Consider the following 25,883-nt stretch of genomic DNA (forward strand, 5'->3'; position numbering starts at 1 on the left):
TTCTGGTCCACGATAATGTTCCGTTTCTGGTCCATGATAATGTTCCGTTTTGGTTTCAAGGTAATGTTCTGTCTCTGGTCCACGGTAATGTTCCGTTTCTGGTCCACGATAATGTTCTGTTTCGGTTTCACGGTAATGTTCCGTTTCTGGTCCACGATAATGTTCTGTTTCGGTTTCACGGTAATGATCTGTCTCTGGTCCATGGTATTGTTGTGTTTCTGTTTCACGGTAATGTTCCGTCTCTGGTCCACGATAATGTTCGGTTTCACGATAATGTTCCGTTTCTGGTCCATGATAATGTTCTGTTTAGGTTTCACGGTAATGTTCTGTCTCTGGTCCACGATAATGTTCCGTCTCTGGTCCACGATAATGTTGTGTTTCTGTTTCACGGTAATGTTCCGTTTCTGGTCCATGATAATGTTCTGTTTCATGGTAATGTTCTGTCTCTGGTCCACGGTAATGTTCTGTCTATGGTCCACGGTAATGTTCTGTCTCTGGTCCACGGAAATGTTCTGTCTCTGGTCCACGGTAATGTTCTGTCTCTGGTCCACGATAATGTTCGGTTTCACGGTAATGTTCCGTCTCTGGTCCACGATAATTTTGTGTTTCTGTTTCACGGTAATGTTCCGTTTCTGGTCCACGATATTGTTCTGTTTCGGTTTCACGGTAATGTTCTGTCTCTGGTCCACGGTAATGGTCTGTGTCTGGTCCACGATAATGTTCAGTTTCACGGTAATGTTTCGTTTCTGGTCCACGATAATATTCTGTTTCGGTTTCACGGTAATGTTCTTTCTCTGGTCCACGATAATGTTCCGTTTCTGGTCCAAGGTAATGTTCTGTTTCTGTTTCACGGTAATGTTCCGTTTCTGGTCCACGATAATGTTCTGTTTCGGTTTCACGGTAATGTTCCATTTCTGGTCCACGATAATGTTCTGTTTCGGTTTCACGGTAATGTTCTGTTTCTGGTCCACAATAATTTTCGGTTTCGGTTTCACGGTTATGTTCCATTTCTGGTCCACGATAATGTTCTGTTTCGGTTTTGCGGTAATGTTCCGTCTTTGGTCCACGATAATGTTCCGTCTTTGGTCCACGATAATGTTCTGTTTCGGTTTCACGGTAATGTTCTGTTTCCGTTTCACGGTAATGTTCTGTCTCTGGTTCACGGTAATGTTCTATCTCTGGTCCACGCTAATGTTCTGTTTCTGTTTCACGGTAATGTTCCGTTTCTGGTCCACGATAATGTTGTGTTTCTGTTTCACGGTAATGTTCCGTTTCTGGTCCACGATAATGTTGTGTTTCTGTTTCACGGCAATGTTCCGTTTCTAGTCCACGGTAATGTTCTATCTCTGGTCCACGCTAATGTTCTGTTTCTGTTTCACGGTAATGTTCCGTTTCTGGTCCACGATAATGTTGTGTTTCTGTTTCACGGTAATGTTCCGTTTCTGGTCCATGATAATGTTCTGTTTCATGGTAATGTTCTGTCTCTGGTCCATGGTAATATTCTGTCTCTAGTCCACGGTAATGTTCGGTTTCAAGGTAAAGTTCGGTCTCTGGTCCACGATAATGTTCCGTTTCTGGTCCACGATAATGTTCCGTTTCTGGTCCACGATAATGTTCTGTTTAGGTTTCACGGTAATGTTCTGTCTCTGGTCCACGATAATGTTCCGTCTCTGGTCCACGATAATGTTCTGTCTCTGATCCACGATAATGTTCTGTCTCTGGTCCACGATAATGTTCCGGTTTTGGTCCATGATAATGTTCTGTTTCGGTTTCACGGTAATGTTCTGTCTCTGGTCCACGATAATGTTCCGTTTCTGGTCCACGATAATGTTCCATTTCACGGTAATGTTCCGACTCTGGTCCACGATAATGTTCGGTTTCACGGTAATGTTCCATTTCTGGTCCACGGTAATGTTCCGTCTCTGGTCCACGATAATGTTGTGTTTCTGTTTCACGGTAATGTTCTGTCTCTGGTCCACGATAATGTTCCGTCTCTGGTCCACGATAATGTTGTGTTTCTGTTTCACGGTAATGTTCCGTTTCTGGTCCATGATAATGTTCTGTTTCATGGTAATGTTCTGTCTCTGGTCCATGGTAATATTCTGTCTCTAGTCCACGGTAATGTTCGGTTTCAAGGTAAAGTTCGGTCTCTGGTCCACGATAATGTTCCGTTTCTGGTCCACGATAATGTTCTGTTTAGGTTTCACGGTAATGTTCTGTCTCTGGTCCACGATAATGTTCCGTCTCTGGTCCACGATAATGTTCTGTCTCTGATCCACGATAATGTTCTGTCTCTGGTCCACGATAATGTTCCGGTTTTGGTCCATGATAATGTTCTGTTTCGGTTTCACGGTAATGTTCTGTCTCTGGTCCACGATAATGTTCCGTTTCTGGTCCACGATAATGTTCTGTTTCAGTTTCACGGTAATGTTCTGTTTCCGTTTCACGGTAATGTTCTGTCTCTGGTCCACGGTAATGTTCGGTTTCACGATAATGTTCCGTTTCTGGTCCACGATAATGTTCCATTTCACGGTAATGTTCCGTCTCTGGTCCACGATAATGTTCCGTCTTTGGTCCACGATAATGTTCTGTTTCGGTTTCACGGTAATGTTCTGTTTCCGTTTCACGGTAATGTTCTGTCTCTGGTTCACGGTAATGTTCTATCTCTGGTCCACCCTAATGTTCCGTCTCTGGTCCACGATAATGTTGTGTTTCTGTTTCACGGTAATGTTCCGTTTCTGGTCCATGATAATGTTCTGTTTCATGGTAATGTTTTGTCTCTGGTCCATGGTAATATTCTGTCTCTGGTCCACGGTAATGTTCGGTTTCAAGGTAAAGTTCGGTCTCTGGTCCACAGTAATGTTCTGTCTCTGGTCCACGGTAATGCTCTGTCTCTGGTCCACGGTAATGTTCTGTCTCCGGTCCACGGAAATGTTCTGTCTGTGGTCCACGGTAATGTTCTGTCTCTGGTCCACGGTAATGTTCGATCTCTGGTCCACGATAATGTTCGGTTTCACGGTAATGTTCCGTCTCTGGTCCACGATAATTTTGTGTTTCTGTTTCACGGTAATGTTCCATTTCTTGTCCACGATATTGTTCTGTTTCGGTTTCACGGTAATGTTCTGTCTCTGGTCCACGGTAATGTTCCGTCTCTGGTCCACGATAATGTTCGGTTTCACGGTAATGTTCCGTTTCTGGTCCACGATAATGTTCTGTTTCGGTTTCACGGTAATGTTCTTTCTCTGGTCCACGATAATGTTCCGTTTCTGGTCCACGGTAATGTTCTGTTTCTGTTTCACGGTAATGTTCCGTTTCTGGTCCACGATAATGTTGTGTTTCTTTTTCACGGTAATGTTCCGTTTCTGGTCCACAATAATGTTCTGTTTTGGTTTCACGGTAATGTTCCATTTCTGGTCCACGATAATGTTCTGTTTCGGTTTCACGGTAATGTTCCGTCTCTGGTCCACGGTAATGTTCCGTCTCTGGTCCACGAAAATGTTGTGTTTCTGTTTCACGGTAATGTTCCGTTTCTGGTCCATGATAATGTTCTGTTTCACGGTAATGTTCTGTCTCTGGTCCATGGTAATGTTCTGTCTCTTGTCCACGGTAATGTTCGGTTTCAAGATAAAGTTCGGTCTCTGGTCCAAAGTAATGTTCTGTCTCTGGTCCACGGTAATGTTCTGTCTCTGGTCCACGGTAATGTTCTATCTCTGGTCCACGGTAATGTTCTGTCTCTGGTCCACGATAATGTTCGGTTTCACGGTAATGCTCCGTCTCTGGTCCACGATAATGTTCTGTTTCGGTTTCACTGTAATGTTCCGTCTCTGGTCCACGATAATATTCTGTTTCGGTTTCACGGTAATGTTCCGTCTCTGGTCCACGGTACTGTTCCGTCTCTGGTCCATGATAATGTTGTGTTTCTGTTTCACGGTAATGTTCCGTTTCTGGTCCATGATAATGTTTTGTTTCATGGTAATGTTCTGTCTCTGGTCCATGGTAATGTTCTGTCTCTGGTCCACGGTAATGTTCGGTTTCAAGGTAAAGTTCGGTCTCTGGTCCAAAGTAATGTTCTGTCTCTGGTCCACGGTAATGTTCCATTTCTGGTCCACGGTAATGTTCTGTCTCTGGTCCACGATAAAGTTCGATCTCTGGTCCACGATAATGTTCGGTTTCACGGTAATGTTCCGTTTCTGGTCCACGATAATGTTGTGTTTCTGGTCAACGATAATGTTCGGTTTCACGATAATGTTCCGTTTCTGGTCAACGATAATGTTCGGTTTCACGGTAATGTTTCGTCTCTGGTCCACGATAATGTTCCGTCTCTGGTCCACGATAATGTTCTGTCTCTGATCCACGATAATGTTCTGTCTCTGGTCCACGATAATGTTCCATTTCTGGTCGACGATAATGTTCTGTTTCAGTTTCACGGTAATGTTTTGTTTCTGTTTCACGGTAATGTTCCGTCTCTGGTCCACGATAATGTTCCGTCTCTGGTCCACGATAATGTTCTGTCTCTGATCCACGATAATGTTCTGTCTCTGGTCCACGATAATGTTCCGTTTCTGGTCGACGATAATGATCTGTTTCAGTTTCACGGTAATGTTTTGTTTCTGTTTCACGGTAATGTTCCGTCTCTGGTCCACGATAATGTTCGGTTTCACGATAATGTTCCGTTTCTGGTCCACGATAATGTTCGGTTTCACGGTAATGTTCCGTCTCTGGTCCACGATAATGTTCCGTCTTTGGTCCACGATAATGTTCTGTTTCGGTTTTACGGTAATGTTCTGTTTCCGTTTCACGGTAATGTTCTGTCTCTGGTCCACGGTAATGTTGTGTTTCTGTTTCACGGTAATGTTCTGTCTCTGGTCCACGGTAATGTTCGGTTTCACGATAATGTTCGGTCTCTGGTCCACGATAATGTTCGGTTTGCCGATAATGTTCGGTTTCACGGTAATGTTCTGGTCCACGGTAATGTTCTGGTCCACGGTAATGTTCCGTCTCTGGTCCACAGTAATGTTCCGTATCTGGTCCATGGTAATTTTCGGTTTCACGGTAATGTTCCATTTCTGGTCCACGGTAATGTTCTGTCTCTGGTCCACGATAATGTTCGTTTTCTGGTCGACGATAATGTTCGGTTTCACGGTAATGTTCCGTCTCTGGTCCACGATAATGTTCGGTTTCACGGTAATGTTCCATTTCTGGTCCACGGTAATGTTCCGTCTCTGGTCCACGGTAATGTTCTGTCTCTGGTCCACGGTAATGTTCTGTCTCTGGTCCACGGTAATGTTCTGTCTCTGGTCCACGGTAATGCTCTGTCTCTGGTCCACGGTAATGTTCTGGTCCACGGTAATGTTCCGTCTCTGGTCCACGGTAATGTTCCGTCTCTGGTCCACAGTAATGTTCGATCTCTGGTCCACGATAATGTTCGGTTTCACGGTAATGTTCCGTCTCTGGTCCACGATAATGTTCTGTTTCTGTATCACGGTAATGTTCCGTTTCTGGTGCACGATAATTTTGTGTTTCTGTTTCACGGTGATGTTCCGTTTCTGGTCCACGATAATGTTCGGTTTCACGGTAATGTTCTGTCTCTGGTCCAAGATAATGTTCTGTTTCCGTTTCACGGTAATGTTCCGTTTCTTGTTCACGATAATGTTCTGTTTCTGTTTCACGGTAATGTTCCGTTTCTGGTCCATGATAATGTTCTGTTTCACGGTAATGTTCTGTCTCTGGTCCATGGTAATGTTCTGTCTCTGGTCCACGGTAATGTTCGGTTTCAAGGTAAAGTTCGGTCTCTGGTCCACAGTAATGTTCTGTCTCTGGTCCACGGTAATGTTCTGTCTCTGGTCCACGGTAATGTTCTGTCTCTGGTCCACGGTAATGTTCTGTCTCTGGTCCACGGTAATGTTCGATCTCTGGTCCACGATAATGTTCGGTTTCACGGTAATGTTCCGTCTCTGGTCCACGATAATGTTCTGTTTCGGTTTCACGGTAATGTTCCGTTTCTGCTCCACGATAATGTTCTGTTTCGGTTTCACGGTAATGTTCCGTCTCTGGTCCACGGTAATGTTCCGTCTCTGGTCCACGATAATGTTGTGTTTCTGTTTCACGGTAATGTTCCGTTTCTGGTCCATGATAATGTTCCGTTTCTGGTCCACGATAATTTTCGGTTTCACGGTAATGTTCTGGTCCACGGTAATGTTCTGGTCCACGGTAATGTTCCGTCTCTGGTCCACAGTAATGTTCTGTCTCTGGTCCACGGTAATGTTGTGTCTCTGGTCCATGGTAATGTTCTGTCTCTGGTCCACGGTAATGTTCGGTTTCAAGGTAAAGTTCCATTTCTGGTCCACAGTAATGTTCTGTCTCTGGTCCACGATAATGTTCGATTTCTGGTCGACGATAACGTTCGGTTTCACGGTAATGTTCCGTCTCTGGTCCACGATAATGTTCGGTTTCACGGTAATGTTCTGGTCCACGGTAATGTTCTGGTCCACGGTAATGTTCCGTATCTGGTCCATGGTAATGTTCGGTTTCACGGTAATGTTCCATTTCTGGTCCACGGTAATGTTCTGTCTCTGGTCCACGATAATGTTCGATTTCTGGTCGACGATAATGTTCGGTTTCACGGTAATGTTCCGTCTCTGGTCCACGATAATGTTCGGTTTCACGGTAATGTTCCATTTCTGGTCCACGGTAATGTTCTGTCTCTGGTCCACGATAATGTTCGATCTCTGGTCCACGATAATGTTCGGTTTCACGGTAATGTTCCGTCTCTGGTCCACGATAATGTTGTGTTTCGGTTTCACGGTAATGTTCTGTCTCTGGTCCACGGTAATGTTCCATCTCTGGTCCACGGTAATGTTCGGTTTCACGGTAATGTTCCGTCTCTGGTCCACAGTAATGTTCTGTCTCTGGTCCACGGTAATGTTCTGTCTCTGGTCCACGGTAATGTTCTGTCTCTGGTCCACGGTAATGTTCTGTCTCTGGTCCACGGTAATGTTGTGTCTCTGGTCCACGGTAATGTTCGGTTTCACGATAATGTTCTGTCTCTGGTCCACGGTAATGTTCTGTCTCTGGTCCACGGTAATGTTCTGTCTCTGGTCCACGGTAATGTTCTGTCTCTGGTCCACGGTAATGTTGTGTCTCTGGTCCACGGTAATGTTCGATCTCTGGTCCACGATAATGTTCGGTTTCACGGTAATGTTCCGTCTCTGGTCCACGATAATGTTCTGTTTCTGTATCACGGTAATTTTCCGTTTCTGGTGCACAATAATTTTGTGTTTCTGTTTCACGGTAATGTTCCGTTTCTGGTACACGATAATGTTCGGTTTCACGGTAATGTTCTGTCTCTGGTCCACGGTAATGTTCTGTGTCTGGTCCACGATAATGTTCGGTTTCACGGTAATGTTCCGTCTCTGGTCCACGATAATGTTCCGTCTTTGGTCCACGATAATGTTCTGTTTCTGTTTGACGGTAATGTTCCGTTTCTGGTTCATGATAATGTTCCGTTTTGGTTTCAAGGTAATGTTCTGTCTCTGGTCCACGGTAATGTTCTGTCTCTGGTCCACGATAATGTTCGATTTCTGGTTCATGATAATGTTCTGTTTTGGTTTCAAGGTAATGTTCTGTCTCTGGTCCACGGTAATGTTCTGTCTCTGGTCCACGATAATGTTCGATTTCTGGTCGACGATAATGTTCGGTTTCACGGTGATGTTCCGTCTCTGGTCCACGATAATGTTCGGTTTCACGGTAATGTTCCATTTCTGGTCCACGGTAATGTTCGATCTCTGGTCCACGATAATGTTTGGTTTCACGGTAATGTTCCGTCTCTGGTCCACGATAATGTTGTTTCTGTTTCACGGTAATGTTCCGTTTCATGTCCACGATAATGTTCTATTTCGGTTTCACGGTAATGTTCTGTCTCTGGTCCACGGTAATGTTCTGTCTCTGGTCCACGGTAATGTTCGGTTTCACGGTAATGTTCCGTCTCTGGTCCACGATAATGTTGTGTTTCTTTTTCACGGTAATGTTCCGTTTCTGGTCCACGATAATGTTGTGTTTCTGGTCCACGATAATGTTAGGTTTCACGATAATGTTCCGTTTCTGGTCAACGATAATGTTCTGTTTAGGTTTCACGGTAATGTTCTGTCTCTGATCCACGATAATGTTCTGTCTCTGGTCCACGATAATGTTCCGTTTCTGGTCCACGATAATGTTCTGTTTCGGTTTCACGGTAATGTTCTGTCTCTGGTCCACGATAATGTTCCGTTTCTGGTCCATGATAATGTTTTGTTTCTGGTCCACGATAATGTTCTGTTTCGGTTTCACGGTAATGTTCCGTTTCTTGTCCACGATAATGTTCTGTTTCTGTTTCACGGTAATATTCCGTTTCTGGTCAATGATAATTTTCTGTTTCACGGTAATGTTCTGTCTCTGGTCCACGGTAAAGTTCGGTCTCTGGTCCACAGTAATGTTCTGTCTCTGGTCCACGGTAATGTTCTGTCTCTGGTCCACGGTAATGTTCTGTCTCTGGTCCACGGTAATGTTCTGTCTCTGGTCCACGGTAATGTTCTGTCTCTGGTCCACGGTAATGTTCGATCTCTGGTTCACGATAATGTTTGGTTTCACGGTAATGTTCCGTCTCTGGTCCACGATAATGTTCTGTTTCGGTTTCACGGTAATGTTCCGTTTTTGCTCCACGATAATGTTCTGTTTCGGTTTCACGGTAATGTTCCGTCTCTGTTTCACGGTAATGTTCTGTCTCTGGTCCATGGTAATGTTCTGTGTCTGGTCCACGGTAATGTTCGGTTTCAAGGTAAAGTTCGGTCTCTGGTCCACAGTAATGTTCTGTCTCTGGTCCAAGGTAATGTTCTGTCTCTGGTCCACGGTAATGTTCTGTCTCTGGTCCACGGTAATGTTCTGTCTCTGGTCCACGGTAATGTTGTGTCTCTGGTTCACGGTAATGTTCGATCTCTGGTCCACGATAATGTTCGGTTTCACGGTAATGTTCCGTCTCTGGTCCACGATAATGTTCGGTTTCACGGTAATGTTCTGGTCCACGGTAATGTTCTGGTCCACGGTAATGTTCCGTCTCTGGTCCACGGTAATGTTCTTTCTCTGGTCCACGGTAATGTTCTGTCTCTGGTCCACGGTAATGTTCTGTCTCTGGTCCACGATAATGTTGTGTCTCTGGTCCCCGGTAATGTTCGATCTCTGGTCCATGATAATGTTCGGTTTCATAGTAATGTTCCGTCTCTAGTCCACGATAATGTTCTCTTTCTGTATCACGGTAATGTTCCGTTTCTGGTGCACGATAATTTTGTGTTTCTAATTCACGGTAATGTTCCGTTTCTGGTCCACGATAATGTTCGGTTTCACGGTAATGTTCTGTCTCTGGTCCACGGTAATGTACCGTGTCTGGTCCACGATAATGTTCGGTTTCACGGTAATGTTCCGTCTCTGGTCCACGATAATGTTCCGTCTTTGGTCCACGATAATGTTGTGTTTCTGTTTGACGGTAATGTTCCGTTTCTGGTCCACGATAATTTTGTGTTTCTTTTTCACGGTAATGTTCCATTTCTGGTCCACGATAATGTTCTGTTTCGGTTTCACGGTAATGTTCTGTCTCTGGTCCATGATAATGTTCGATTTTTGGTTCATGATAATGTTCTGTTTTGGTTTCAAGGTAATGTTCTGTCTCTGGTCCACGGTAATGTTCTGTCTCTGGTCCACGATAATGTTCGATTTCTGGTCGACGATAATGTTCGGTTTCACGGTGATGTTCCGTCTCTGGTCCACGATAATGTTCGGTTTAACGGTAATGTTCCATTTCTGGTCCACGGTAATGTTCGATCTCTGGTCCACGATAATGTTTGGTTTCACGGTAATGTTCCGTCTCTGGTCCACGATAATGTTGTTTCTGTTTCACGGTAATGTTCCGTTTCATGTCCACGATAATGTTCTATTTCGGTTTCACGGTAATGTTCTGTCTCTGGTCCACGGTAATGTTCTGTCTCTGGTCCACGGTAATGTTCGGTTTCACGGTAATGTTCCGTCTCTGGTCCACGATAATGTTGTGTTTCTTTTTCACGGTAATGTTCCGTTTCTGGTCCACGATAATGTTGTGTTTCTGGTCCACGATAATGTTAGGTTTCACGATAATGTTCCGTTTCTGGTCAACGATAATGTTCTGTTTAGGTTTCACGGTAATGTTCTGTCTCTGATCCACGATAATGTTCTGTCTCTGGTCCACGATAATGTTCCGTTTCTGGTCCACGATAATGTTCTGTTTCGGTTTCACGGTAATGTTCTGTCTCTGGTCCACGATAATGTTCCGTTTCTGGTCCATGATAATGTTTTGTTTCTGGTCCACGATAATGTTCTGTTTCGGTTTCACGGTAATGTTCCGTTTCTTGTCCACGATAATGTTCTGTTTCTGTTTCACGGTAATATTCCGTTTCTGGTCCATGATAATTTTCTGTTTCACGGTAATGTTCTGTCTCTGGTCCACGGTAAAGTTCGGTCTCTGGTCCACAGTAATGTTCTGTCTCTGGTCCACGGTAATGTTCTGTCTCTGGTCCACGGTAATGTTCTGTCTCTGGTCCACGGTAATGTTCTGTCTCTGGTCCACGGTAATGTTTTGTCTCTGGTCCACGGTAATGTTCGATCTCTGGTTCACGATAATGTTTGGTTTCACGGTAATGTTCCGTCTCTGGTCCACGATAATGTTCTGTTTCGGTTTCACGGTAATGTTCCGTTTTTGCTCCACGATAATGTTCTGTTTCGGTTTCACGGTAATGTTCCGTCTCTGTTTCACGGTAATGTTCTGTCTCTGGTCCATGGTAATGTTCTGTGTCTGGTCCACGGTAATGTTCGGTTTCAAGGTAAAGTTCGGTCTCTGGTCCACAGTAATGTTCTGTCTCTGGTCCAAGGTAATGTTCTGTCTCTGGTCCACGGTAATGTTCTGTCTCTGGTCCACGGTAATGTTCTGTCTCTGGTCCACGGTAATGTTGTGTCTCTGGTTCACGGTAATGTTCGATCTCTGGTCCACGATAATGTTCGGTTTCACGGTAATGTTCCGTCTCTGGTCCACGATAATGTTCGGTTTCACGGTAATGTTCTGGTCCACGGTAATGTTCTGGTCCACGGTAATGTTCCGTCTCTGGTCCACGGTAATGTTCTTTCTCTGGTCCACGGTAATGTTCTGTCTCTGGTCCACGGTAATGTTCTGTCTCTGGTCCACGATAATGTTGTGTCTCTGGTCCCCGGTAATGTTCGATCTCTGGTCCATGATAATGTTCGGTTTCATAGTAATGTTCCGTCTCTAGTCCACGATAATGTTCTCTTTCTGTATCACGGTAATGTTCCGTTTCTGGTGCACGATAATTTTGTGTTTCTAATTCACGGTAATGTTCCGTTTCTGGTCCACGATAATGTTCGGTTTCACGGTAATGTTCTGTCTCTGGTCCACGGTAATGTTCCGTGTCTGGTCCACGATAATGTTCGGTTTCACGGTAATGTTCCGTCTCTGGTCCACGATAATGTTCCGTCTTTGGTCCACGATAATGTTGTGTTTCTGTTTGACGGTAATGTTCCGTTTCTGGTCCACGATAATTTTGTGTTTCTTTTTCACGGTAATGTTCCATTTCTGGTCCACGATAATGTTCTGTTTCGGTTTCACGGTAATGTTCTGTCTCTGGTCCATAATAATGTTCCGTTTCTGGTTCATGATAATGTTCTGTTTTGGTTTCAAGGTAATGTTCTGTCTCTGGTCCACGGTAATGTTCTGTCTCTGGTCCACGATAATGTTCGATTTCTGGTTCATGATAATGTTCTGTTTTGGTTTCAAGGTAATGTTCTGTCTCTGGTCCACGGTAATGTTCTGTCTCTGGTCCACGATAATGTTCGATTTCTTGTCGACGATAATGTTCGGTTTCACGGTGATGTTCCGTCTCTGGTCCACGATAATGTTCGGTTTCACGGTAATGTTATGTCTCTGGTCAACGATAATGTTCGATCTCTGGTCCACGATAATGTTTGGTTTCACGGTAATGTTCCGTCTCTGGTCCACGATAATGTTGTGTTTCTGTTTCACGGTAATGTTCCGTTTCATGTTCACGATAATGTTCTGTTTCGGTTTCACGGTAATGTTCTGTCTCTGGTCCACGGTAATGTTCTGTCTCTGGTCCACGGTAATGTTCGGTTTCACGGTAATGTTCCGTCTCTGGTCCACGATAATGTTGTGTTTCTGTTTCACGGTAATGTTCCGTTTCTGGTCCACGATAATGTTGTGTTTCTGGCCTACGATAATGTTAGGTTTCACGATAATGTTCCGTTTCTGGTCAACGATAATGTTCTGTTTAGGTTTCACGGTAATGTTCTATCTCTGGTCCACGGTAATGTTCTGTCTCTGGTCCACGGTAATGTTCTGTCTCTGGTCCACGGTAATGTTCTGTCTCTGGTCCACGGTAATGTTCGATCTCTGGTCCACGATAATGTTCCGTCTCTGGTCCACGATAATGTTGTGTTTCTGTTTCACGGTAATGTTCCGTTTCATGTCCACGATAATGTTCTGTTTCGGTTTCACGGTAATGTTCTGTCTCTGGTCCACGGTAATGTTCGGTTTCACGGTAATGTTCCGTCTCTGGTCCACGGTAATGTTCTGTCTCTGGTCCACGGTAATGTTCTGTCTCTGGTCCACGGTAATGTTCTGTCTCTGGTCCACGGTAATGTTGTGTCTCTGGTCAACGGTAATGTTGTGTCTTTGGTCCACGGTAATGTTGTGTCTCTGGTCCACGGTAATGTTCGATCTCTGGTCCAGGATAATGTTCGGTTTCACGGTAATGTTCCGTTTCTGGTGCACGATAATTTTGTGTTTCTGTTTCACGGTAATTTTCCGTTTCTGGTCCACGATAATGTTCGGTTTCACGGTAATGTTCTGTCTCTGGTCCATGGTAATGTTCTGTCTCTGGTCCACGGTAATGTTCTGTCTCTGGTCCACGGTAATGTTCTGTCTCTGGTCCACGGTAATGTTGTGTCTCTGGTCCACGGTAATGTTCGATCTCTGGTCCATGATAATGTTCGGTTTCACGGTAATGTTCCGTCTCTAGTCCACGATAATGTTCTGTTTCTGTATCACGGTAATGTTCCGTTTCTGGTCCACGATAATGTTCGGTTTCACGGTAATGTTCTGTCACTGGTCCACGGTAATGTTCTGTGTCTGGTCCACGATAATGTTCGGTTTCACGGTAATGTTCCGTCTCTGGTCCACGATAATGTTCCGTCTTTGGTCCACGATAATGTTCTGTTTCCGTTTCACGGTAATGTTCTGTCTCTGGTTCACGGTAATGTTTTGTTTCTGTTTCACGGTAATGTTCCGTCTCTGGTCCACGATAATGTTCGGTTTCACGGTAATGTTCCGTCTCTGGTCCACGATAATTTTGTGTTTCTGTTTCACGGTAATGTTCCGTTTCTGGTCTACGATAATGTTCCGTTTCTGGTCCATGATAATGTTCTGTTTTGGTTTCAAGGTAATGTTCTGTCTCTGGTCCACGTTAATGTTCCGTTTCTGGTCAACGATAATGTTCTGTTTCGGTTTCACGGTAATGTTCCGTTTCTGGTCCACGATAATGTTCTGTTTCGGTTTCACGGTAATGTTCTGTCTCTGGTCCATGATAATGTTCCGTTTCTGGTCCACGATAATGTTCTGTTTCAGTTTCACGGTAATGTTCTGTTTCCGTTTCACGGTAATGTTCTGTCTCTGGTTCACGGTAATGTTTTGTTTCTGTTTCACGGTAATGTTCCGTCTCTGGTCCACGATAATGTTCGGTTTCACGGTAATGTTCCGTCTCTGGTCCACGATAATTTTGTGTTTCTGTTTCACGGTAATGTTCCGTTTCTGGTCTACGATAATGTTCCGTTTCTGGTCCACGATAATGTTCTGTTTCGGTTTCACGGTAATGTTCCGTTTCTGGTCCACGATAATGTTCTGTTTCTGTTTCACGGTAATGTTCCGCTTCTGGTCCATGATAATGTTCGGTTTCACGGTAATGTTCTGTCTCTGGTCCATGGTAATGTTCTGTCTCTGGTCCACGGTAATGTTCGGTTTCAAGGTAAAGTTCCATTTCTGGTCCACGGTAATGTTCTGTCTCTGGTCCACGATAATGTTCGATTTCTGGTCGACGATAATGTTCGGTTTCACGGTAATGTTCCGTCTCTGGTCCACGATAATGTTTGGTTTCACGGTAATGTTCTGGTCCACGGTAATGTTCTGGTCCACGGTATTTTTCCGTCTCTGGTCCAAAGCAATGTTCCGTATCTGGTCCATGGTAATGTTCGGTTTCACGGTAATGTTCCATTTCTGGTCCACGGTAATGTTCCGTCTCTGGTCCACGATAATGTTCGGTTTCACGGTAATGTTCCATTTCTGGTCCACGGTAATGTTCTGTCTCTGGCTCACGATAATGTTCGATCTCTGGTCCACGATAATGTTCCGTCTCTGGTCCACGATAATGTTCGGTTTCACGGTAATGTTCCATTTCTGGTCCACGGTAATGTTCTGTCTCTGGCTCACGATAATGTTCGATCTCTGGTCCACGATAATGTTGTGTTTCTGTTTCACGGTAATGTTCCGTTTCATGTCCATGATAATGTTCTGTTTCGGTTTCACGGTAATATTCTGTCTCTGGTCCACGGTAATGTTCTGTCTCTGTTCCACGGTAATGTTCGGTTTCACGGTAATGTTCCGTCTCTGGTCCACGATAATGTTGTGTTTCTGTTTCACGGTAATGTTCTGTCTCTGGTCCACGATAATGTTGTGTTTCTGTTTCACGGTAATGTTCCGTTTCATGTCCATGATAATGTTCTGTTTCGGTTTCACGGTAATATTCTGTCTCTCGTCCACGGTAATTTTCTGTCTCTGTTCCACGGTAATGTTCGGTTTCACGGTAATGTTCCGTCTCTGGTCCACGATAATGTTGTTTTTCTGTTTCACGGTAATGTTCCGTTTCTGGTCCACGAAAATGTTGTGTTTCTGGTCTACGATAATGTTAGGTTTCACGATAATGTTCCGTTTCTGGTCAACGATAATGTTCTGTCTCTGATCCACGATAATGTTCTGTCTCTGGTCCACGATAATGTTCCGTTTCTGGTCCACGATAATGTTCTGTTTCTGTTTCACGGTAATGTTCTGTCTCTGGTCCACGATAATGTTCTGTCTCTGATCCACGATAATGTTCTGTCTCTGGTCCACGATAATGTTCCGTTTCTGGTCCACGATAATGTTCTGTTTCGGTTTCACGGTAATGTTCTGTCTCTGGTCCACGATAATGTTCCGTTTCTGGTCCATGATAATGTTCTGTCTCTGGTCCACGATAATGTTCCGTTTCTGGTCCATGATAATGTTCTGTTTTGGTTTCAAGGTAATGTTCTGTCTCTGGTCCACGGTAATGTTCCGTTTCTGGTCCACGATAATGTTCTGTTTCGGTTTCATGGTAATGTTCCGTTTCTTGTCCACGATAATGTTCTGTTTCTGTTTCACGGTAATGTTCCGTTTCTGGTCCATGATAATGTTCTGTCTCTGGTCCATGGTAATGTTCTGTCTCTGGTCCATGGTAATGTTCTGTCTCTGGTCCACGGTAATGTTCGGTTTCAAGGTAAAGTTCGGTCTCTGGTCCACAGTAATGTTCTGTCTCTGGTCCACGGTAATGTTCTGTCTCTGGTCCACGGTAATGTTCTGTCTCTGGTCCACGATAATGTTCTGTTTCGGTTTCATGGTAATGTTCCGTTTCTTGTCCACGATAATGTTCTGTTTCTGTTTCACGGTAATGTTCCGTTTCTGGTCCATGATAATGTTCTGTCTCTGGTCCATGGTAATGTTCTGTCTCTGGTCCATGGTAATGTTCTGTCTCTGGTCCACGGGAATTTTCGGTTTCAAGGTAAAGTTCGGTCTCTGGTCCACAGTAATGTTCTGTCTCTGGTCCACGGTAATGTTCCGTTTCTGGTCCATGATAATGTTCTGTTTTGGTTTCAAGGTAATGTTCTGTCTCTGGTCCACGGTAATGTTCCGTTTCTGGTCCACGATAATGTTCTGTTTCGGTTTCATGGTAATGTTCCGTTTCTTGTCCACGATAATGTTCTGTTTCTGTTTCACGGTAATGTTCCGTTTCTGGTCCACGATAATGTTCTGTTTCGGTTTCATGGTAATGTTCCGTTTCTTGTCCACGATAATGTTCTGTTTCTGTTTCACGGTAATGTTCCGTTTCTGGTCCATGATAAAGTTCTGTCTCTGGTCCATGGTAATGTTCTGTCTCTGGTCCATGGTAATGTTCTGTCTCTGGTCCACGGTAATGTTCGGTTTCAAGGTAAAGTTCGGTCTCTGGTCCACAGTAATGTTCTGTCTCTGGTCCACGGTAATGTTCTGTCTCTGGTCCACGGTAATGTTCTGTCTCTGGTCCACGATAATGTTCTGTTTCGGTTTCATGGTAATGTTCCGTTTCTTGTCCACGATAATGTTCTGTTTCTGTTTCACGGTAATGTTCCGTTTCTGGTCCATGATAATGTTCTGTCTCTGGTCCATGGTAATGTTCTGTCTCTGGTCCATGGTAATGTTCTGTCTCTGGTCCACGGTAATTTTCGGTTTCAAGGTAAAGTTCGGTCTCTGGTCCACAGTAATGTTCTGTCTCTGGTCCACGGTAATGTTCCATTTCTGGTCCATGATAATGTTCTGTTTTGGTTTCAAGGTAATGTTCTGTCTCTGGTCCACGGTAATGTTCCGTTTCTGGTCCACGATAATGTTCTGTTTCGGTTTCATGGTAATGTTCCGTTTCTTGTCCACGATAATGTTCTGTTTCTGTTTCACGGTAATGTTCCGTTTCTGGTCCATGATAATGTTCTGTCTCTGGTCCATGGTAATGTTCTGTCTCTGGTCCATGGTAATGTTCTGTCTCTGGTCCACGGTAATGTTCGGTTTCAAGGTAAAGTTCGGTCTCTGGTCCACAGTAATGTTCTGTCTCTGATCCACGGTAATGTTCTGTCTCTGGTCCACGGTAATGTTCTGTCTCTGGTCCACGTTAATGTTCTGTCTCTGGTCCACGGTAATGTTTTGTCTCTGGTCCACGATAATGTTCGATTTCTGGTCGACGATAATGATCGGTTTCACGGTAATGTTCTGGTCCACGGTAGAGTTCTGGTCCACGGTAATGTTCCGTCTCTGGTCCACAGTAATGTTCCGTATCTGGTCCATGGTAATGTTCGGTTTCACGGTAATGTTCCATTTCTGGTCCACGGTAATGATCTGTCTCTGGTCCACGATAATGTTCGATCTCTGGTCCACGATAATGTTCGGTTTCACGGTAATGTTCCGTCTCTGGTCCACGATAATGTTCCATTTCTGGTCCACGGTAATGATCTGTCTCTGGTCCACGATAATGTTCGATCTCTGGTCCACGATAATGTTCGGTTTCACGGTAATGTTCCGTCTCTGGTCCACGATAATGTTGTGTTTCTGTTTCACGGTAATGTTCCGTTTCATGTCTACGATAATGTTCTGTTTCGGTTTCACGGTAATGTTCTGTCTCTGGTCCACGGTAATGTTCGGTTTCACGGTAATGTTCCGTCTCTGGTCCACGATAATGTTGTGTTTCTGTTTCACGGTAATGTTCCGTTTCTGGTCCAAGATAATGTTGTGTTTCTGGTCCACGATAATTTTAGGTTTCACGATAATGTTCCGTTTCTGGTCAACGATAATGTTCTGTTTAGGTTTCAGGGTAATGTTCTGTCTCTGGTCCACGATAATGTTCTGTCTCTGATCCACGATAATGTTCTGTCTCTGGTCCACGATAATTTTCTGTTTCGGTTTCACGGTAATGTTCCGTTTCTGGTCCACGATAATGTTCTGTTTCTGTTTCACGGTAATGTTCCGCTTCTGGTCCATGATAATGTTCGGTTTCACGGTAATGTTCTGTCTCTGGTCCATGGTAATGTTCTGTCTCTGGTCCACGGTAATGTTCGGTTTCAAGGTAAAGTTCCATTTCTGGTCCACGGTAATGTTCTGTCTCTGGTCCACGATAATGTTCGATTTCTGGTCGACGATAATGTTCGGTTTCACGGTAATGTTCCGTCTCTGGTCCACGATAATGTTCGGTTTCACGGTAATGTTCTGTTCCACGGTAATGTTCTGGTCCACGGTATTGTTCCGTCTCTGGTCCAAAGCAATGTTCCGTATCTGGTCCATGGTAATGTTCGGTTTCACGGTAATGTTCCATTTCTGGTCCACGGTAATGTTCCGTCTCTGGTCCAAAGCAATGTTCCGTATCTGGTCCATGGTAATGTTCGGTTTCACGGTAATGTTCCATTTCTGGTCCACGGTAATGTTCCGTCTCTGGTCCACGATAATGTTCGGTTTCACGGTAATGTTCCATTTCTGGTCCACGGTAATGTTCTGTCTCTGGCCCACGATAATGTTCGATCTCTGGTCCACGATAATGTTGTGTTTCTGTTTCACGGTAATGTTCCGTTTCATGTCCATGATAATGTTCTGTTTCGGTTTCACGGTAATATTCTGTCTCTGGTCCACGGTAATGTTCTGTCTCTGTTCCACGGTAATGTTCGGTTTCATGGTAATGTTCCGTCTCTGATCCACGATAATGTTCTGTTTCTGTTTCACGGTAATGTTCTGTCTCTGGTCCACGATAATGTTGTGTTTCTGTTTCACGGTAATGTTCCGTTTCATGTCCATGATAATGTTCTGTTTCGGTTTCACGGTAATATTCTGTCTCTGGTCCACGGTAATGTTCTGTCTCTGTTCCACGGTAATGTTCGGTTTCACGGTAATGTTCCGTCTCTGGTCCACGATAATGTTGTGTTTCTGTTTCACGGTAATGTTCCGTTTCTGGTCCACGAAAATGTCGTGTTTCTGGTCCACGATAATGTTAGGTTTCACGATAATGTTCCGTTTCTGGTCAATGATAATGTCCTGTTTAGGTTTCACGGTAATGTTCTGTCTCTGGTCCACGATAATGTTCTGTCTCTGATCCACGATAATGTTCTGTCTCTGGTCCACGATAATGTTCCGTTTCTGGTCCACGATAATGTTCTGTTTCGGTTTCACGGTAATGTTCTGTCTCTGGTCGACGATAATGTTCCGTTTCTGGTCCATGATAATGTTCTGTTTTGGTTTCAAGGTAATGTTCTGTCTCTGGTCCACGGTAATGTTCCGTTTCTGGTCCACGATAATGTTCTGTTTCTGTTTCACGGTAATGTTCCGTTTCTGGTCCATGATAATGTTCTGTCTCTGGTCCATGGTAATGTTCTGTCTCTGGTCCACGGTAATGTTCGGTTTCAAGGTAAAGTTCGGTCTCTGGTCCACGATAATGTTGTGTTTCTGTTTCACGGTAATGTTCCGTTTCTGGTCCACGAAAATGTCGTGTTTCTGGTCCACGATAATGTTAGGTTTCACGATAATGTTCCGTTTCTGGTCAATGATAATGTCCTGTTTAGGTTTCACGGTAATGTTCTGTCTCTGGTCCACGATAATGTTCTGTCTCTGATCCACGATAATGTTCTGTCTCTGGTCCACGATAATGTTCCGTTTCTGGTCCACGATAATGTTCTGTTTCGGTTTCACGGTAATGTTCTGTCTCTGGTCGACGATAATGTTCCGTTTCTGGTCCATGATAATGTTCTGTTTTGGTTTCAAGGTAATGTTCTGTCTCTGGTCCACGGTAATGTTCCGTTTCTGGTCCACGATAATGTTCTGTTTCTGTTTCACGGTAATGTTCCGTTTCTGGTCCATGATAATGTTCTGTCTCTGGTCCATGGTAATGTTCTGTCTCTGGTCCACGGTAATGTTCGGTTTCAAGGTAAAGTTCTGTCTCTGGTCCACGTTAATGTTCTGTCTCTGGTCCACGGTAATGTTTTGTCTCTGGTCCACGGTAATGTTCGATCTCTTGTCCACGATAATGTTCGGTTTCACGGTAATGTTCCGTCTCTGGTCCACGATAATTATCTGTTTCGGTTTCACGGTAATGTTCCGTTTCTGCTCCACGATAATGTTCTGTTTCAGTTTCACGGTAATGTTCCGTTTCTGGTCCACGATAATGTACTGTTTCTGTTTCACGGTAATGTTCCGTTTCTGGTCCATGATAATGTTCTGTTTCACGGTAATGTTCTGTCTCTGGTCCATGGTAATGTTCTGTCTCTGGTCCACGGTAATGTTCGGTTTCAAGGTAAAGTTCGATCTCTGGTCCACAGTAATGTTCTGTCTCTGGTCCACGGTAATGTTCTGTCTCTGGTCCACGGTAATGTTCTGTCTCTGGTACACGGTAATGTTCCGTCTCTGGTCCACGATAATGTTCTGTTTCTGTATCACGGTAACGTTCCGTTTCTGGTGCACGATAATTTTGTGTTTGTGTTTCACGGTAATGTTCCGTTTCTGGTCCACGATAATGTTCGATTTCACGGTAATGTTCTGTCTCTGGTCCACGGTAATGTTCTGTGTCTGGTCCACGATAATGTTTGGTTTCACGGTAATGTTCCGTCTCTGGTCCACGATAATGTTCCGTCTTTGGTCCACGATAATGTTCTGTTTCTGTTTGACGGTAATGTTCCGTTTCTGGTCCACGATAATTTTGTTTCTTTTTCACGGTAATGTTCCGTTTCTGGTCCACGATAATGTTCTGTTTCGGTTTCACGGTAATGTTCTGTCTCTGGTCCATGATAATGTTCCGTTTCTGGTCCACGATAATGTTCTGTTTCAGTTTCACGGTAATGTTCTGTTTCCGTTTCACGGTAATGTTCTGTCTCTGGTTCACGGTAATGTTTTGTTTCTGTTTCACGATAATGTTCCGTCTCTGGTCCACGATAATGTTCGGTTTCACGGTAATGTTCCGTCTATGGTCCATGATAATGTTCCGTCTTTGGTCCACGATAATGTTCTGTTTCTGTTTCACGATAATGTTCCGTTTCTGGTCCACGATAATTTTGTGTTTCTGTTTCACGGTAATGTTCCGTTTCTGGTACACGATAATGTTATGTTTCTGTTTCACGGTAATGTTCCGTTTCTGGTCCACGATAATGTTCCGATTCTGGTCCATGATAATGTTCTGTTTTGGTTTCAAGGTAATGTTCTGCCTCTGGTCCACGGTAATGTTCCGTTTCTGGTCCACGATAAAGTTCTGTTTCGGTTTCACGGTAATGTTCCGTTTCTGGTCCACGATAATGTTCTGTTTCTGTTTCACAGTAATGTTCCGTTTCTGGTCCATGATAATGTTCTGTTTCACGGTAATGTTCTGTCTCTGGTCCTTGGTAATGTTCTGTCTCTGGTCCACGGTAATGTTCGGTTTCAAGGTAAAGTTCCATTTCTGGTCCACGGTAATGTTCTGTCTCTGGTCCACGATAATGTTCGATTTCTGGTCGACGATAATGTTCGGTTTCACGGTAATGTTCCGTCTCTGGTCCACGATAATGATCGGTTTCACGGTAATGTTCTGGTCCACGGTAATGTTCTGGTCCACGGTAATGTTCCGTCTCTGGTCCACGATAATGTTCTGTTTCGGTTTCACGGTAATGTTCTGTCTCTGGTCCACGGTAATGTTCGGTTTCACGGTAATGTTCCGTTTCTGGTCCAAGATAATGTTGTGTTTCTGGTCCACGATATTGTTAGGTTTCACGATAATGTTCCGTTTCTGGTCAACGATAATGTTCTGTTTAGGTTTCAGGGTAATGTTCTGTCTCTGGTCCACGATAATGTTCGATTTCTGGTCGACGATAATGTTCGGTTTCACGGTAATGTTCCGTCTCTGGTCCACGATAATGATCGGTTTCACGGTAATGTTCTGGTCCACGGTAATGTTCTGGTCCACGGTAATGTTCCGTCTCTGGTCCACGATAATGTTCTGTTTCGGTTTCACGGTAATGTTCTGTCTCTGGTCCACGGTAATGTTCGGTTTCACGGTAATGTTCCGTTTCTGGTCCAAGATAATGTTGTGTTTCTGGTCCACGATATTGTTAGGTTTCACGATAATGTTCCGTTTCTGGTCAACGATAATGTTCTGTTTAGGTTTCAGGGTAATGTTCTGTCTCTGGTCCACGGTAATGTTCTTTCTCTGGTCCACGGTAATGTTCTGTCTCTGGTCCACGGTAATGTTCTGTCTCTGGTCCACGATAATGTTGTGTCTCTGGTCCCCGGTAATGTTCGATCTCTGGTCCATGATAATGTTCGGTTTCATAGTAATGTTCCGTCTCTAGTCCACGATAATGTTCTCTTTCTGTATCACGGTAATGTTCCGTTTCTGGTGCACGATAATTTTGTGTTTCTAATTCACGGTAATGTTCCGTTTCTGGTCCACGATAATGTTCGGTTTCACGGTAATGTTCTGTCTCTGGTCCACGGTAATGTACCGTGTCTGGTCCACGATAATGTTCGGTTTCACGGTAATGTTCCGTCTCTGGTCCACGATAATGTTCCGTCTTTGGTCCACGATAATGTTGTGTTTCTGTTTGACGGTAATGTTCCGTTTCTGGTCCACGATAATTTTGTGTTTCTTTTTCACGGTAATGTTCCATTTCTGGTCCACGATAATGTTCTGTTTCGGTTTCACGGTAATGTTCTGTCTCTGGTCCATGATAATGTTCGATTTTTGGTTCATGATAATGTTCTGTTTTGGTTTCAAGGTAATGTTCTGTCTCTGGTCCACGGTAATGTTCTGTCTCTGGTCCACGATAATGTTCGATTTCTGGTCGACGATAATGTTCGGTTTCACGGTGATGTTCCGTCTCTGGTCCACGATAATGTTCGGTTTAACGGTAATGTTCCATTTCTGGTCCACGGTAATGTTCGATCTCTGGTCCACGATAATGTTTGGTTTCACGGTAATGTTCCGTCTCTGGTCCACGATAATGTTGTTTCTGTTTCACATTAATGTTCCGTTTCATGTCCACGATAATGTTCTATTTCGGTTTCACGGTAATGTTCTGTCTCTGGTCCACGGTAATGTTCTGTCTCTGGTCCACGGTAATGTTCGGTTTCACGGTAATGTTCCGTCTCTGGTCCACGATAATGTTGTGTTTCTTTTTCACGGTAATGTTCCGTTTCTGGTCCACGATAATGTTGTGTTTCTGGTCCACGATAATGTTAGGTTTCACGATAATGTTCCGTTTCTGGTCAACGATAATGTTCTGTTTAGGTTTCACGGTAATGTTCTGTCTCTGATCCACGATAATGTTCTGTCTCTGGTCCACGATAATGTTCCGTTTCTGGTCCACGATAATGTTCTGTTTCGGTTTCACGGTAATGTTCTGTCTCTGGTCCACGATAATGTTCCGTTTCTGGTCCATGATAATGTTTTGTTTCTGGTCCACGATAATGTTCTGTTTCGGTTTCACGGTAATGTTCCGTTTCTTGTCCACGATAATGTTCTGTTTCTGTTTCACGGTAATATTCCGTTTCTGGTCCATGATAATTTTCTGTTTCACGGTAATGTTCTGTCTCTGGTCCACGGTAAAGTTCGGTCTCTGGTCCACAGTAATGTTCTGTCTCTGGTCCACGGTAATGTTCTGTCTCTGGTCCACGGTAATGTTCTGTCTCTGGTCCACGGTAATGTTCTGTCTCTGGTCCACGGTAATGTTCTGTCTCTGGTCCACGGTAATGTTCGATCTCTGGTTCACGATAATGTTTGGTTTCACGGTAATGTTCCGTCTCTGGTCCACGATAATGTTCTGTTTCGGTTTCACGGTAATGTTCCGTTTTTGCTCCACGATAATGTTCTGTTTCGGTTTCACGGTAATGTTCCGTCTCTGTTTCACGGTAATGTTCTGTCTCTGGTCCATGGTAATGTTCTGTGTCTGGTCCACGGTAATGTTCGGTTTCAAGGTAAAGTTCGGTCTCTGGTCCACAGTAATGTTCTGTCTCTGGTCCAAGGTAATGTTCTGTCTCTGGTCCACGGTAATGTTCTGTCTCTGGTCCACGGTAATGTTCTGTCTCTGGTCCACGGTAATGTTGTGTCTCTGGTTCACGGTAATGTTCGATCTCTGGTCCACGATAATGTTCGGTTTCACGGTAATGTTCCGTCTCTGGTCCACGATAATGTTCGGTTTCACGGTAATGTTCTGGTCCACGGTAATGTTCTGGTCCACGGTAATGTTCCGTCTCTGGTCCACGGTAATGTTCTTTCTCTGGTCCACGGTAATGTTCTGTCTCTGGTCCACGGTAATGTTCTGTCTCTGGTCCACGATAATGTTGTGTCTCTGGTCCCCGGTAATGTTCGATCTCTGGTCCATGATAATGTTCGGTTTCATAGTAATGTTCCGTCTCTAGTCCACGATAATGTTCTCTTTCTGTATCACGGTAATGTTCCGTTTCTGGTGCACGATAATTTTGTGTTTCTAATTCACGGTAATGTTCCGTTTCTGGTCCACGATAATGTTCGGTTTCACGGTAATGTTCTGTCTCTGGTCCACGGTAATGTTCCGTGTCTGGTCCACGATAATGTTCGGTTTCACGGTAATGTTCCGTCTCTGGTCCACGATAATGTTCCGTCTTTGGTCCACGATAATGTTGTGTTTCTGTTTGACGGTAATGTTCCGTTTCTGGTCCACGATAATTTTGTGTTTCTTTTTCACGGTAATGTTCCATTTCTGGTCCACGATAATGTTCTGTTTCGGTTTCACGGTAATGTTCTGTCTCTGGTCCATAATAATGTTCCGTTTCTGGTCCACGATAATGTTCTGTTTCAGTTTCACGGTAATTTTCTGTTTCCGTTTCACGGTAATGTTCTGTCTCTGGTTCACGGTAATGTTTTGTTTCTGTTTCACGGTAATGTTCCATCTCTGGTCCACGATAATGTTCCGTCTCTGGTCCACGATAATGTTGTGTTTCTGTTTCACGGTAATGTTCCGTTTCATGTCCACGATAATGTTCTGTTTCGGTTTCACGGTAATGTTCTGTCTCTGGTCCACGGTAATGTTCGGTTTCACGGTAATGTTCCGTCTCTGGTCCACGGTAATGTTCTGTCTCTGGTCCACGGTAATGTTCTGTCTCTGGTCCACGGTAATGTTCTGTCTCTGGTCCACGGTAATGTTGTGTCTCTGGTCCACGGTAATGTTGTGTCTCTGGTCCACGTTAATGTTGTGTCTCTGGTCCACGGTAATGTTCGATCTCTGGTCCAGGATAATGTTCGGTTTCACGGTAATGTTCCGTTTCTGGTGCACGATAATTTTGTGTTTCTGTTTCACGGTAATTTTCCGTTTCTGGTCCACGATAATGTTCGGTTTCACGGTAATGTTCTGTCTCTGGTCCACGGTAATGTTCTGTGTCTGGTCCACGATAATGTTCGGTTTCACGGTAATGTTCCGTCTCTGGTCCACGATAATGTTCCGTCTTTGGTCCACGATAATGTTCTGTTTCTGTTTGACGGTAATGTTCCGTTTCTGGTTCATGATAATGTTCTGTTTTGGTTTCAAGGTAATGTTCTGTCTCTGGTCCACGGTAATGTTCTGTCTCTGGTCCACGATAATGTTCGATTTCTGGTTCATGATAATGTTCTGTTTTGGTTTCAAGGTAATGTTCTGTCTCTGGTCCACGGTAATGTTCTGTCTCTGGTCCACGATAATGTTCGATTTCTTGTCGACGATAATGTTCGGTTTCACGGTGATGTTCCGTCTCTGGTCCACGATAATGTTCGGTTTCACGGTAATGTTATGTCTCTGGTCAACGATAATGTTCGATCTCTGGTCCACGATAATGTTTGGTTTCACGGTAATGTTCCGTCTCTGGTCCACGATAATGTTGTGTTTCTGTTTCACGGTAATGTTCCGTTTCATGTTCACGATAATGTTCTGTTTCGGTTTCACGGTAATGTTCTGTCTCTGGTCCACGGTAATGTTCTGTC

The sequence above is a fragment of the Leuresthes tenuis genome, unplaced genomic scaffold (assembly GCF_036924035.1).
Source record: "Leuresthes tenuis unplaced genomic scaffold, fLeuTen1.0.hap1 SCAF_1, whole genome shotgun sequence".
NCBI lineage: Eukaryota > Metazoa > Chordata > Actinopteri > Atheriniformes > Atherinopsidae > Leuresthes > Leuresthes tenuis.